This window comes from Phalacrocorax aristotelis, chromosome 12 (assembly GCF_949628215.1).
Source record: "Phalacrocorax aristotelis chromosome 12, bGulAri2.1, whole genome shotgun sequence".
NCBI classification, from domain to species: domain Eukaryota; kingdom Metazoa; phylum Chordata; class Aves; order Suliformes; family Phalacrocoracidae; genus Phalacrocorax; species Phalacrocorax aristotelis.
This window is the reverse complement of record NC_134287.1, coordinates 23,303,893-23,319,948: the sequence shown is the minus strand read 5'-3', so window position 1 is coordinate 23,319,948 and position 16,056 is coordinate 23,303,893.

Here is a 16,056-nt window from a genome sequence, read left to right as displayed (position 1 = left end):
AGAGATGGAAGAGTGATGGGTGTTGATTGGTCTTGTTATTGTAGGGAAAGCACCGCTACTAGCTAAGGTTGCCTAATGTTTTCAGTTACAGCTCCTGGTTTTCCAGCCCTTAAAACCCAGACAGCGCAGTCTGAATATTTTCAGTCTTGGTGCCTGCCTTGAATATTAAGTTTGAGCAAGAGGGCTCAAGAACCAGGTTAGTTTTTACTAAGTAGCTTTGCCACTATGAGGGCAAAAATGGTCTCGAGGATGAATTTTTCAAATAAGCCTGAGGGTCAGAGACGTGCACGTCATCACCATCCCCATGAATTTTCATTACACAGCTTGGAAATCAATGTCACCACTTCCACAGGTGCCACAGATAAGTTGTCTTGTAGGTTTGGACCATTGTATTTTTGACCCAAGTTCCAATACTTTCACAGCTTTACTTACTGAAATAAAGCACAACTAAGATAACAAAAGAGTTACTTGATATTATTCATTGGCAGGTTCATAGAAAATGGAATTGAAATTGGCACAGAGATTGGCACGTGTGGTACCCCAAACCCAGCAATGAGCTTTCCGAAGAGCGCAGGCAAACGCAGGCAAGCGAAGAGCATCATCATTTGCTGTCGGACGGGAATGGTGGGGCCTGGGCAGGCTGAAGGCAAGGCCACGAGTGCAGAGGGAGGCAGGCAGGCGGTGGTGAGAGGCAGGACTGGACACGTGCCAAAAGTCCAAATCATCCGGCCTCGTGCCTTCCCAGCGCGGATGCCTGGGGCCTGGGCTGCAGCTGGTGAGCCTACAGACTGGCTGGGGTTGAAGAGTGTAGGAGAACGGGTTCAAGTGGGGGGTTGGAAGACGGATGCTGCCTCTTTGTGGAGGTTGCTACCAGTGAAAATCTGGCTGGAAGCAAATTCAGTTTTTCAGCTGAAAAAAAGTACAGCAACCTCCCCCGAAAGCTTGGTCAGGCCAGCTCCCCGGGCAACAGACCTGAGGATATTAACAGAAAACGGGTTTCCATTCATTTGCTCCCGTGGCCTTCCTGGCGCTCTGAAAGCTCAGCCTTCGTCAGGTCATTGTCCACGCTTGGTTTAGGCAGAGGTGATACCACGTGCTCAGGCTGGGGCTGGGAAGCGGGCACAGGACAGGTGCAGGGCACGTGGCGGGTTTAGATCGGACGGTCACGAGCAGCACCTGTCCGAGAGCTTCTTAGCAATAGGAGCGGCGCGGGCACCCACCGCTGTGGCTCCCGGCGGCGTGGGGCAGCCGGTGCTGCGCTCAGCGCGGCTGCAGCCTGCCTCTGACCTGCACCCGCTGGTTACCGCGCAGGGACTCCCGGAGCCGCGGCGCGTGCTGGCCAGCGGGCTTAGGCCACCCTGCAGCGGCGAGGCGCTCATCAGTTCAGGTTAGACCCGTTTTGGCAGTGGGCTAGGCTTGTAGGGCTGGAAGGAGGGTATTGGGCAGGCTTGAGCTTAATGCTAATGCAATGCTTACCTAATTTTGTTCATAATTATGATTTCCTTAGACTTTGAGGAGTTCACCTTCTGAAAGTGTATGTAAGCTATTAATTGCACTGCGCTTGGAAAAGAGAAGATTGTGGTTAAAAGGTCTGCTAAATGACCTATCTCTGTCCTGAACAAAATAACACACAACTTAACTGCAGTGGCGCAGAGAATTTACTTTATTAGAGCAGGTGTTAGTGGTTACCAGTACCATGTCGCTGCTCTGCTGGCTCCGTAAGGTGGGCCAGCGCTTGGAGCTCCGACTCCCAGCCGGGTGGAAAGGGCTCCCTGTGCGTTGCGGAGGGATAATGGAGGAAGCGCTCATACGCCCTTGTGCAATTCCTCTGTAATCATATTTGACGTACTTTCATCACTGTCTTTAGGGCTTTACTAATTGGCTTATGCGTTTATTAGAAAGATCTTTATGAAGAGCTTTTTATACTGGCAGGAAAAACAACAGAAAAACAAACTATATCAGATTAAAACCCTTAAATGCAATACAATATTTTGCTGCCTGAAAGCTCTTTTATAACCCTGAGGGATGGACTCTGTTCTTCTCAGAGACGGGTCTCCGTGGGCTTTGCGAGCCTATCCCAGCATTTGATTAATGGGCCTTTTTGTACTTTCTAGACTGCAAAACACAGCTTGAAGGAAACTGCCTCAGACTTTTCACTGTCTTTTTTTAGCTCGCGCTTTGGGAGTGAGGAAGGGCCGCACAGGTGGCTGCTCCCTGAATTTATGTTGTTCACAGAGCCACAGGAACCAGAGGAGGAGAACCCCAAGTCTGGTACTCAGGTATCTAATCCGTACTTCAGACTAAACGTTGCCAATGTCAAATGAAAGCGTGTCACACCGAGTCCTGCAGATTTCAGAGCGCTGTGCTAGGTACATGTCCTTTATTTATTTTTAAGTAATCTGATATTCTTGTGAACTACTTCTGAGCTGGATACAGCTCCAGCTATATTTCTCAATAGATATTTATTGCTGTCCATTTTGGGGTATTTTGTGCATAAAAATTAAAACTCATAGTCTATACCCGCTGCGATAACTGTCCAGAACAGCTGCCTAAGAAGCATAAGACCTGACGTGTCTGAAATCAGTCGAGGTGAGCGCTGGTCCGTCACTACACCTCCTTTGCAGGCCAGGTAACGAGCTTTGCAGCTGAGTGCCACTTCCTCACTGTCTTCACTCGTATTGCTTCGTTTTGTACTGCTTTACACCACACAAACTTGGACTCTCAGGAAAGAAGCCTCCGAGATTCGGAATCTACATTTCAAAATTCTGACGTCAGTCATAAATGTTCTTAAAATTATTTGTGGTTTTAAGTGCATACCTGGGTCTGTAACATGGTCAGTTTTGTGGGGAGCCAATTCTGAGCTGCAAACGGCTCAACAGGGAAAAACTGTACAGCGATCCAAGAAGATGTTTTCTTACCAGTTTTTGGTATCATGGATGTTTAGATGTGAATATGAGAATACTGGAAGGGCACACAAGGGCTGGAGGCTCCCTAAGGGGCTGGGGGCAGCGGGGCAGAGCCCCCTCCCCCCACCCCGGGCAGGGCAGCTGGGGGTGCTGGGGGGGCACCAAGGGCCACCTGGCTTGGGGGGGCCACAGCAGCCGTGGCAGAGTTGTGGCGAGGCTGGAGACCGACTGCCCTGGACTGGCTGAAATGGGGTCCTGGGCCAGTGGGTGAGGGGGTGCAGCCGGGGCTGGTCGGGGATGTTTGGGCTGGTCAGTGCTCTTGGGGCCCCGGCAGACACAATTGGCCTCCAAGACGTGCTGCGCACACCTCGGACAAGCCACTTCATTGCCCACGCACGCACGAGAGCTATCCTCGCTGGAAGTTAGGACTGGAGAGGGAGGGAATCTTGCAAGCAAGCACATTAATACAATTCATATATATTTCCAGCTGAGCAAGCAGAGAACAGTCATATCATTAACTTTGGAACATGCAGTGAAATAGAGTAAAACATACTGATTCCCTTAACAGAAATGGATACAGGTATGTACAGTAGAGGTATGAAAAGAATACTTGCATTTGATTTGAAAAAAACTCCAGTTGGCCCTGGGACCGCTGTGGCTATTATTCATGCGGAGCATCGAAGCCGAGATGACAGCAACAGCTGATGTAACGCTCCACGCAGTGGGGGGAATTTTAACGACGTTGGAATATTAAGGCATACGTTAGCGTCTGTGTTCTGGCAATGTTCAAGCTCCTGTGTAACTAAAAATATCTTTGTAGCTGTTCAGATTTCACCTTTCAGCTGAACAATGACTCCTTAATATCATTGGCCCCTACAGGGTCTGCAGCTTTTGTGGGGCCGAAATATCTTTCAGCGTTTCTAAGGGTTGTTCCTATGGGCTGTCTGTGTTTTCCTGTGAATTTGAAACTCCTGTCTTAACATCCCCACACCCACGGTACAATTTGTATTTAAAGCATTTCACTGTGATTTGGTACAGCTGCAGCTGATCAGCTTTAGCACTCAAATTACAGCTGATAAACATTAAAGCCGTTAATAGCTCAGCAAATAGATGCCGTGTGTCCTGCCCGTAGAAGACGGTGCAGATAAGCAGTGAGTTCTCTGAGCTGTTACTGAGGCTACGGGGACAGTTTTGTGCACCACAGCTTCCCTGGACCACTGCGAGCTTGCAGCGTGCGCTGCCTGCCGCTGGCGGGCTCAGCAGATCCGTGTGCAGGTAGGAAGCCTGTTTAGCCAAGTCCACATTAAATTACATGCAGATGTTACACTTAAGTTTTAAGGTTAGCAAGGCAAACATGCCACATGTCAGATGAGTTAAGACTGCCTTGGCACGCTGGCTGTGCCGTTGGTCCTCAGTCCCTTTCGGTACACGCCACTCAGCTCTGCTGCCGTTACCTGTCCTGACAAGAAAAGCTACCTACCCCAGGAAAAGCTGTTCCTCGGCGGTGCCGGGGGGTTGCTCAAGCAATGAGCAGGAAGGCATGGCCATGCGGGCTAGCACGTCCTTCCAAGCGTCCCCTCCAGAGACTTCATAGGCGGCCCTCGCTGAACACCCGCTTGTAAAGCATCTGGAACCGAAAAGCAGCGGAACCGCTGCGATATGAAACTGCTTCGCCGCTGGCAGACAAGCGGATTTCGGCAACAGTTCGCAGCCTGGATCCAATTTTTTCAGCCACCAAAGCAAGGAATTTCTCTCTGCATTATACTTCTTGCAGATGAGGCGAGTAACCCTGTGGGAAGCAAGCAGGCCCTGCTGGGACCCAGAGGGGTGAGAGGTTGCCTCCAGGGCTGCCCCGCCCGGCCCCGCCCTGCCCCACCTGGCCCCACCCTGCCCCATGCTGCTCTCTGCACCGGCAGCACTGAACGCAGCGGCACCTTCCTCATCTTCCCTGCCCTCCTCCTCCTCCTGCCCTGCCAAGGCTTCCCCTCCCAAAGGGCAGCCTCCCACAGGGCCAGAGCTCCCTGTACCCCAATAAGCACCAAACCCAGTGACATTCGATGCTATGCACTGAGAAAAGCCCTCAGGAAATAAGTAAATGAAACATAGGCACTGAATTTGTTATTCAAGAAAACTGCCAAGGGCACCATTATGTTTTCCAGCGTGCCTGAAATTGTTTTAATGTTGCTGTTCTGTCGTTTGTTGTAGCAAGGTTGATTTACAGAAAAGACAGTGTGCACTTAGCGATGAGTAGGACGGGATTTAATCTATGCGGAGCATACAGATGTAGGAGTAAATCAGAACAGAAGGGATATCGCAGACTAATATCGTCAGTGAAATTCAGTTTCTTTCAGCTGCTCAAGGGCTGCAGAAGTTAGAAAGAGGTGTTTGCTGTAATGTAGTTGATTATCATTGGAGTTTTGCCCTTCAGAAAGCTAGCACATTTGGTCTTAGGACAAATGCCCATCCCAGGCACTTCAAAATTACACCATTAAATTTGGAGTCCCACAGTTGCTCCCAGCAGAGAAGCCTGGCAGTAGAAAAACCTCAAACGGCACTTAAAAGCAACACTTCAGGCCAAATCCTTAAAAATCTATTCCCTTTCGGTGAGCCTCTGTAGTCGCTTGCATTTGGATTTTCCCTATGCTTTATGTCCACTCCAAAAGGAAGGAGGCTCAGCGCCGTACACTGGGGAATTCAGTTACAGGTGTGGACGTGCAGTTAGAGGCTCTTCCTCCCCAAAGAGTGACGGGGATCGCTGCTGTCCCGCAGGGGAAAACCTCCCCACCTCTTCTGCTGTTCGTCCGTCGGCTGCTTGCAGCTGAACTAAGCCCCTCACCCTGCTGCTCCTCGTGCAGCTTGCACAGCGGGAGGCGGTCAGGCCGGCGGAGAAACGCCGGCTCAGCTGCAGGTGACGGCACAACGGCTGATGGAAGTGCAGAGAGTGACGTTGGCACCTTCGCTGCTGCCCTGAGCAGCGACGTCAGCTATTTGTCACTGTGTGGTTACAAAGTCCACAGTTATAAGGATCTTAAAGAGTAGGACTAGTATGCATGGAAATAAAACTTCATGGCTCATAAACCCATGCCTTTAACAACAGGCAGCCGCGCTGTTTTCTCTGCAACACCTCTGCACTGTTTCGGGATTCCGTTGCCCTGTATAAAATATCACTGAACACTCTGCGAGAACCGGAGCAGGAACCACAGGAAGGTGGCAATATAAAAAAAGAGACTTCAACTTTTTGTTTTACGTTTATCCCTATAGCACCGTTTGTTGTGATCTAACTTGCAGAGAAGCCTGCAAATGGTGTGAAGCTCTTCTCAGTCCACTTTTGGCGCACAGATTACACCCACCACTGACACGTGAAGCTCTTCTTGGGGTGCCAGCAGTGCAGCAGGCTGAGCGTTTCACAGAGCTCCTGCACGCAGGAATTCATTCTGCCCGTCGCAGGATGTCATTCTGGCACAGCCAGTGACAGTAACCAGGGGACTGGATTTTGTCCAGCATCTTTCAGATTCACAAAATGTTTTGAGAATATTTAGAAAATAATAATAAATCTTTTGGCTACCAAGTTAGCATCAATTGGTTTGTATGGGGGAAATGGATGCCAACATTTTATAAGAAAAAAGGCTATTAGTAATTTAAGTGTATTTATTGGAAAAAAACCCCACAAACAGAAAAAAAGCTCATTTAAAAATATAGCAGGTGCTTCTTGAGCATGTTTCATTTCTTAGTATTTGGCTTCTGCTTATCACGTGAGGTTAACAGTTTCAGCCTCTTCAAGAGCCCCGTACCATGTGCCATTTGCCAGGTGTAGCTGTTTCAAGCCTGATCCTGTTAAAATAAAACAGCAGTGACACTGCAGATATTAAAACCCTCCCACTGGCAGGTGTGAGGTGAGCCAGCAGGCTTGACAAGTCTGGGGTGGACATGGCCAACATGGCCAGTTTAAAGGCCACATGTACGATGGCACCAGGACATCTAGACAATAATAAGCTGTGTGTTGGGATGGGCAGCTTTTGCAGAGCTTTTCTTTCTTTGTCACGCCAATCTGCAGAAAAAGCACATTTTATCCGGAAAACATTCAACTAGGAACCTCCCCTGTTCAATGGCACTGCAAATAGAAAACGCAGAAAAATGCATTTTTGTTCATGATGAAAAGCAGAAAAAGAAACGATGACCTCAGTTGTTCTTTTCTGAGAGCCTCTCGTTTGGGGAAGCTCCATGTGATGCGCACGGATTTTGTTTCATTTTGGCAACGAGTGAACAGGACTGTGCGGGTAGTTTCTGAGCGTTTCCTCGGTGGCTCTGCGCCACGCAGACTTCAGACTTCAGTCAACACATGGGACTGGGGTGTCTTCCGTGCTCGGGGCAGTTCCAGTTCGTGGCGTTCTCAAGGACAGTTTGCTGCTATTGGCAAAGGGACAAGCCGAACGAAACGCCTTAACAGCCAGTAAACGTCTATATGTTAATGTAACAGACCAAAGTATACAGCAAATGCACCACGGGCTTTCAGAGAGGTATTGCTGTATCAGCACCAGTGAGATGACCTCGTCTAATAATACAGAGCTCTTTAAAGAGCCTTGTGTCAAAAGTATCCTGAACAAGAAGAAAAGTGCACGATTCATCCTGGTAATCATGTGTACACGATCATCTTCGGCTATGTTAGCTTTAGTTGATATACAACAGAGAGACAGTTAATACCATCTCTTCCCCATTCTTCCCTACTGAATATGTGCAAGATAAAGCAGGTACAGCTGTACGCTACCGTGGCCTCTTCCACCTGGGTGCTTATATTTACATAGCAACCGCGGTACACATCCGTCATTCTCCAGGCCTGGCAGTTGCAGGAAAGGTATCGAAACCCCTTTGCCATTCGGTGTTGGTGATTATTTTACTCTCCCATTGTGCCATGCGATTTGTGTCTTCTGAGCATTAAATATCACCGCTCTCCTTTACTTACTTTCTAAGTTTCTCCAGTGCCGTTACTGCTGTCACGGGGCCGAGGCGCTCCATAGCACAAGGATGCTCGGCAGCCTTTGCAACTAGCCAAGACGAGAAAGGGGGATAGGGCGAACGAGGGACGTTCTTAATCTTTCAAAATGTATTTCCAGCAAAGCCTTTGCTGGATTAGCACTGGGAGGATTACTGGCACAGTGGTTTACACACTGTATGGGTAGCCCACAGTGTGGTCTGGATCTAAACTGTGAGACACAGGCAGTGATGTGTCTATTACTGTATTTCCTGGAGCCTTTCAGACTGCTGACTAATGATGTCTTTCATTAAAGCTTAGTTCTGCCATTACGCGGCTATTTTTTTCCTATCGGGCATTCCACAAATGTTCTTAGAGCAGTATTAGTTCAGTCTTCAGTTTCTGGTGGGTTCTTAATCTCTGGCTGGCTTTGTAGGATTATATCACACACATTTCCAAATGAGACTTAACTGAATTCCTATAATAATTGAGGTGTATCCTAACGTAGGAATTTTTCAGATTGTTCTTTTAAGTGTCTGTCAGTCATCAAATAAAGATTAGCAGAGAATTCTGTCCTTTTTAAACTTAAGCCAAACTAAGTATTATTGTAGCAGCTAAACAACCCCCCCTCCCCAAATCGTGTTTGCAACTTCCATTTTCAACCTTATTGCAGAATAAAAGATTTTTTTGTACAGTCTTCCACCTCTTTGCATCTCTCATATTTATTGTCTTCCCATAGTTCTTTCTCTTATGAGGATTTAGCTCCGGATAGATCCATCTGGTCTGCTGTTCCAGTGCTAAAGGCCATCCAAATATTTACTTTCGTACATCTCACAAACAGTCATACCTTGCAAGCACTTCTTGAAATCCTAAAACATTGTGTAGGCTTTATGTTTTGGGGTATTTCGTCTACAAATGACTTGCAGTTATTCCTGGAGAAGGGCATAACAACTGTTTATCACATGATCTCGACCCTTTCAAAGCGGTGCCGGGTAGGAGGACGCTGCCCCGGGAAATCACACGTGCCATTCCCAGCATTGTTTGCACTCCGGGGCAGGAAGTCACGTTCTGAACAACAGGAATTGGGAAAGGTTGGGCCTGTGGCATTGGAAAGCTGCAACACCATTTATTTATTCAGTTGAAATACAGCTTGAGTGGTAATTTATTCCAATACGGCAATAAATGCAGCAGCTGCCACAGGGGTTTTCCGTTATCCTGAGTGCTCCGAACCTGCCGGGACTGCAGGGCCAGCACTGTGTGCCGGGGTCTTGCAGCAGAGCCAGGTGGGAGAGGCGTCACCAGGAGCCATCGGGCTCACGGTGTGGTCATTCCGGGGCGTCGCTTCAGCACGGACAACGTTAGTAGATGCACATACGATGCTCTGCTGACTCACCTGGGTTTGCTTCAAATGTCCCAAGTCTGAACCTCCTCAGACTCGAGAAAGCTGGCGAGGTCATTGATGTTCCGAGCAACAAAATGCACCCTTGACATGTTGCTCACGCCTCAGTCTGCCTTTGTCCATCCATCGCTTATCACCAACAGAGCCACGGAGGGGCCGGCGTGGGCAGGGACCGCAGCGCTGCTGAATACAGCATCTCAGCTGTCAAACTCTTGGTCCTTAGGACAGGGAGGAAAGCCTTTGGGTTTTAGCCCTGTCCTCTCTAAGGCAGTACGTGAAACTAATGTTCTGTCTCTGAGATCTTTTGTTGATACAAAAGCGAAAAAGTACTTGAAGGCCATCGTCGTCGTAGCAAAGAGTAAGGACGTGTGACTTTCCAAAGCCAAACACCCTTGCCTTGCTACGGTTCAAGCCCAGCAGCCACGCACCCGTCAGGAGACGGAGAGCTTGCAGATGGCGGGGGCCGCAGGGCTGGAGCGAGCTCCGCGGGCACCCGCCGGTGCCGCCGGCAGCTGCTGCACGCTCCCGCCCTGCCCTCTCTCCCGCAGAGCGCAGAGGGCAGCTCAGACTCGATTTTCACTCACTCGGCTGAGATCACTCAAAATTAATTACAGTTCGGTGTATGTCGCTCTGCTGGTGATGAGCTAGGTTTGTTTTCTCATTGCCGAAGTTCAGTCTCTACGGTTACTAGGTTTTAGAGAGGTATATGAAGGTGTGATATGTAAAGTTTTACAAATATATGGAACAGATTGAAAAAGCAGGATATGGCTAGCTAACCACTGATTACTCCTCTGCATAACTATCTCCCAGAGCACAATGACAAGCTTTCTTTGAGACAATTTGTGAACTCTACCATTTCTTCCAGCTCTTGTATAGAGTAAAAAGTATAGAGTGAAAAGCTGAGTACTTTCAGCTGATTCTACTGAAACAGCAGGCACTTTGTGGTTTAGGGGATATTAGGAAACACCAACTCTGCTCTGTGGTATCAATCCTTCGTTTTCGTATAAAATGGTAACAAAAAACCCAAAAGACCGCAGCTTCATGGGATTAGTATGGAAAAAAGTAATAGGACAAAGCACAGCTTGTGGAGCATGAATATACCCGTAAAATAGATATTGCAATATATGCAATTACATATATTGTTTTTGAAAAGTTGTATTTATTATATGGCTAATTTATGCCTGGTAGAACGAACATTTCCCTAAAAACAAAGAAAAAAACCAGAAAACCACAGGGGACCTGTGAGCTGTGTGGTGGCACGCTAAGAGAATTAATGACTTATGCTAAGCCATTTCTTAATATTTTTAAAAACCTCGTCCCAGAAGGCCAGAAATTTTAATCATAAGAAGGATTACCCAACCTCTGGTCATTTTAAATTATTAAATTGGTTTTGGATATCTGCAGAGGACAGTCAGGATTTTTTATTTTTGTTTTTTAAATAAATTCTGTCCTGGTGGTAAAACCAGAGGCTTTGCTGAGCAGCCAGTCCCAGAAAGCGGGGAGCACTGGGCGATGCCACCGAGCACCAAACCGGAGCAATCGCAGCGGGAGCCGCGGGGGGGCTGGTGCTGCAGAGGGGTCCCACCGCCCTGGGCGGGTCCGGCCGGTTCCCTCGGGCCCCACGGGGGAACACGGGGGGTCACTGGGGACTCGGTTGGGCTGCTGCTGGTGGCACAAGCAGCTCTGTAAGGGATCTGTGGGGCTGCCTATGCCCCTCCTCAAGGTATTTCCACAGTGGGCTGTGTACGAGGTGCTTGCAGTTTTCCTGGTTTCATAAGCAAACTGTTCTCACATAGGGAAGCCATTAATTTATAATTTAAGCCACTTAACATTTCTCAGAATTTGATTTCTTTTAAATGAGGAATATGATGTCATTTGGGTGTGTGTCCGTGTGATTAGGCCAATTCTGCTCTCTCTGTAGGGCTCCTAACCCTTCACTGCCCGAGGCAAACTATCAGGTACCCCACCATAAGAAATCCTGTTCTTTTTCTGCACCCAGATTTTCCTAAGAATATCAGTTCTCCTCAAATCTGCTGAGCAAACCTCAAGCACTGGGTGGTAAAGCACAGCGGCGGGACATTGCGGTAAGGACGCATGGCAGGCTGTGCATCCTCCTTGCGTTTCGGAACGGGCTCGCAGGAGGCCAGGCCCTGGGATGTGCTTGCCCACAGCTCCTGCAGGGGCAAAAGCTGAGCGCCGCAAAGTCTGCGCCCGCTACCGAAGTGGGTTGGCAAAGTGCAAGCTATTCCTCATAAAGCTGGTCTTCTCCACCCCTTCGTGATCTGCCCACGGGTTGGTATAAAAATATAAACGTCGTCTGTCCTGATATAGTTCAAAACGGGGATGGTATTTGGTATATACCCCATAGATTACACAGCCACTTGCATTTACACCCTTTTTGCACCATGTTGTGGGGCTGGGATGGAGAAGGCGTTGAGGAGCAGAACTTTTTTTCTTAATTGAATTACACAAGCAGTAATAGTGTCAATATCATTGCTGCAAAAAGTCTATTACCTAATCACCTAACATTAAAGAAATAGATTAATATGGTGTCTGTTCTCACAGGACCATAGATATTTTTACGGGATATGGCGTTATAATAAAAATTCCCTAGACTTCAGCTTAATCTAGAAAACTCATTAAATAGATTCAATACACTGTGGAATTCTATATAGAAATTTTATTGTTAAATGTGTACCATATTTCTCTGCCTTCTTTGCCCAATCATTTTTATTTTGTAGCATATTTTACAGTGTGGATGAGATAGAAAGAAGACTCAGAACTGAGGCAGGCTTTAAAGATTATTGACCTGTGCGGGATCATTTACTGTGTGGGAAGATGGGAGGAAAAGGGTCATAATTTATAAATTACTTCGCCGCTGAAGATGAGCTTAGCATGAACAGAAAATCAGGCCTAAACCATAACTTGGTGAGGTTTCAGATTCTCAGCCAAAGCTGTGTTACAAGAGACAAACTAAACGCTGGCATCTAATGCGCTGCTGGTGAATCCCCAACACCGGGGTAATCCCCTTTTTCGGAGCTGTCAAAGCTGTCAAAGCAAGAGCTGCTCCGTGGGACGGCCAGAGGACGCTTCCCCTGCCTGCTGCCCACTGCCGCCGCTGGCCCACCGAGGCGCGTTCTCTGAGGGGCTTTTGCACGGGGCAAGCCCAGCACCCCCTGCCCGGCCTGCAGCAGCAATCAGCGCCGTCTCCTGTCCACCTCCGAGGGCTCCCAAACCCATGCACACAGCTCAGCTCTCACCCTTCCCACACGTTCCCCGCATCGCTGCCGTCGCTGCCCGCCCATGCGTGGGCAGCCCCCGCTCAGGGAAGAGGAGAGGTGGCAGCCCAGCCCTGTGTACGGCAGCTGTGCTGAGAGTGGAGGGGAGCCAGGCAAGGGAAACCGCTTTGAGAACATTCTCAGCCCTTTGGTGTCTCCAGGTCTGTGCAGCAGCAGCCGGTTGATGCAGGCTGTAGCTGAGGAGCTCTGCACGACTCTTCACTAGGTTCACGCAGACCGTTATTCAGCAGGGTGAGGGTCATCCCTGCTTGGCAGCCCTTGCTTCTGCTGTGGGCAGAGATAGCCACCGTCGTATGCGTGGCTGCTTCTCACCTGAGCTACAGCCATGCGACATGTCGGCTGGAGACGGATTCTATGGCGTATCTCACCTGGGTGGAGGAGCACAGCCCACCCATCCGGCGTGCTCCACAGTCTTTGGGAAGCTACTGTCCCAGCTCAGGATCTCCATTCTTCTTGCAAGGCCAGCCACTGCTTAGAGCCTACACCTCCAGCAGATTAATGAACGTGAGCTGAAGATCATGATCAGTAGCTATGCTCATCTGGGAAAAGAGGTGGTAATATGTACACGGCTTTAAATTAAGAGCAGAAGGCATACCTGCGAGGACCAGCCTGAGGCTCTTGAAGAAGTTCCTGCAGGATTTGAGGCTTATCACAAACCTCACTGTCTTTCTGCAGGAGGTGCGTTTCTAAAGTGGACTCTTGCTCACTTGGATATTATCATATCCCATATGGATGTTAAAACACTACACACAAGAAGAAAATTCTTCATAACGTGCATTTTTTCCACTAGAAAGCAAATAAAACAACAGCAGTTAATTCCCTCACTAACTGCAGTTAAGCACCAACAAGGAATCAGTCCTGGGTATTAGTGGCCAGATAGCGGCAACTCTTAAGAAGATGTCTTGATTCCCCTGTTTTTAAAACTACTGATGAAAACTTATTTATTTTTCAGCAGTCCAGCTTAAAGGCATTGTATATAGTCTGATTCAGTTACCGAGAGGTGCATTTGTATTGGGAATGTTTTCAGGCTACACGTCAAGGTATTGGAATTACTGAAATACCGTAAGTAATAAGTTCAGGTCGTGGAGGTTTTTTAGGGTTTTACCCATGCAGAATTTTTCTGAAGGAAAATAAAATTGTCCTGTAAGGCAGGATCCTTGTTTTCAAGCAACATATGGAAGCAATAGTTTCAAAACCACGTTAGAATAAACTCTCCTGCTTGCAGATAAACAGCAGTGCATTGTATGAAGTGACTACACATCTCCCTCACTCCCTTGGACACCGCTTGTGTTTGAAAATAAGATGTTTGGTTAGCATGTCTCTGTACCACTAGTGAAAGTAAAAAACATTCTCATTTCAGAGACGCTGTCTCCCCACGCCAAGGAGGGAGGGAGGGAGGGCGAGCAGGCGCCTGAGGCGCAGCCAGAGGAGAAGAAGAGGGAGTTGAAAGGCCGAGGCTCCTCCTTCCGAACCAAGTAATGGAAAAACGATGTAAGAATTCCAGCGTCTGAATAAATATGTGCCCTATGACCTTAATCCCCCAGGAACCAAAAACATCCAGAGTCAGATAAAAATAGTGAACCCTTTGCATTGCTGAGGGAGAACCGCGCTGCTTGCAGCTAATTAGCTAAATCTTGTTAATAACGGGGGCTGGGCAGCCACGAGGAAGCGAGTCTTTGCGAGGCGGCAGAGCCGAGCGCGCAGCAGAGGACGGAGCAGAGGACGGACACGCGTGGCGAGGCGCTTACGTGCATTAAACCGTGAGAAGCAGGCAAATGGCACGGCAGCGCCCAGCCAGGTTGACGGGCCACAATTAGGAGGTTTCCGCGTGCAGGGGATCCACCCCGTCTGTGGCACTGTGCGACACACGCTTTGGAGGAAACCCACCAGAACGACGCCTGGTTGATTGCAGCTGCTGTTCTAGCCCCAAAAAACTCCTCCCAACAAGATTACAGACCTTGCCTGCTGGCTAGCTTGTGTGGGAAACCTCAGCCCTGTAGCAAGGATCCCTTTAAAAAAAAAAAAAGAGAGAATTACAGTGATCCTGACAGCAAATGTCAATGAACAGTTCAGGTTCAGCTGTACCATTTTATTTAAAGTACTATAGCTTAACAGTGTGCCAAAGATTAACTATGTATTCAGGCATGTGTTCATGTATTCAGTGGAGACAATAGATTGCTTCAAACAGCATTCACAAATGTTTGTCCTAATTCTGAATGACTCTTTCCTTAGCCAGCATTGGTTTTTCTTTATTATTCCCTATTTGCAAACATTCACACCAGCTGAGTCTTACGTGGTGAATGTTCCATTCACACTATACCTGCATACACATGCAAAGATTAACCTTTGTGCACAGCCAGAAGTACTGTGTAAATTAAATTTCCTATTTAATATTTTAGATTTTTCCAGCCAAAGAAAAACTCCCTTGTCGGAGAGCAGAACTGATACCAGTTGATCCCAATGGCCTGCTGCGCTTCATTGGAGAGAATTCTGGAGCCGACCCAAACGTTGGACGTTTGCCTCAAAAGCAGTAATTCATGAGGTTGCTAACACCACCGCGTCGCAGGCTGCCCTCTGCCCGCACATGCGTGCTGAAGTGATCATGGCTTGCCTCAGCTGTGGATTCCTCTAGACAGCGCGTCCGGCCGGGTCTGACAGCACACGGGCACGCGGCTGCCAGCCCAACTCGCGCCACAGCGCCAGCCCCGCGCCAGCCGAGGCACGGCCGCCTCGGCGAGGCCCTCGCCGCGGCAGAGCGCGGCGCGGCGCGGCACGGCTGCCCGCCCCGCACCTGCGGGGGCTGCAGGATTGCTGTTGCGCTGCAGCGGCAGGCGGCAGAGCTTCATCGATGCCATTTATGGTGTCTTGAGGCAGATCGGCTACGCCTAAAGTGCTCTCAGCATCTTCATCTCGCAAGCGTAATGCAGTGGGTTTTGCCATAGGCACTCGCCGCCAGCAATTTGGGCTTGAATTCTAGCTAAAGTATTTATATATTAATGTTCCAGGGCGAGAAATTAGTTTGTCATAGATTTCACTTTTGGTACATTTGCATCACATTTCTGTAAAACTGCTGCAGATAATTTGCTTCTAAAACAATCTGACAAGCCATTAGAACAATTTGCTTGCTATCAGAAGGGGAGGTTACCGCGTCCAGTGTGTGCTTTGAAAGGCTGGGAGTGCTTACTTTCTGCAAAATCATACCGAGTTTTGCCTCGAGCTTCAAGCCAGAGCTTTGATAGCAGCAGCCTTGCTCTGGAGACCGTGCAGGAAAATGCTGCAGAGCAATATGCTACAGCTCACATCCGTAGCTCCTGGCATGTTAGGTAGCGTTTTCCAGCCACAAAAGAAGACAGTGTGCACTGCATGCTGTACGTAATGTATAGCTTTGCAGCTGAAAGGCAGCAGTCTGGAGTACGGACCCCACAGCCTTCTGGGGTGCCTGCGTGGAGTGACATTTTTGGAAAATGCCAAGTTCCCTGATCA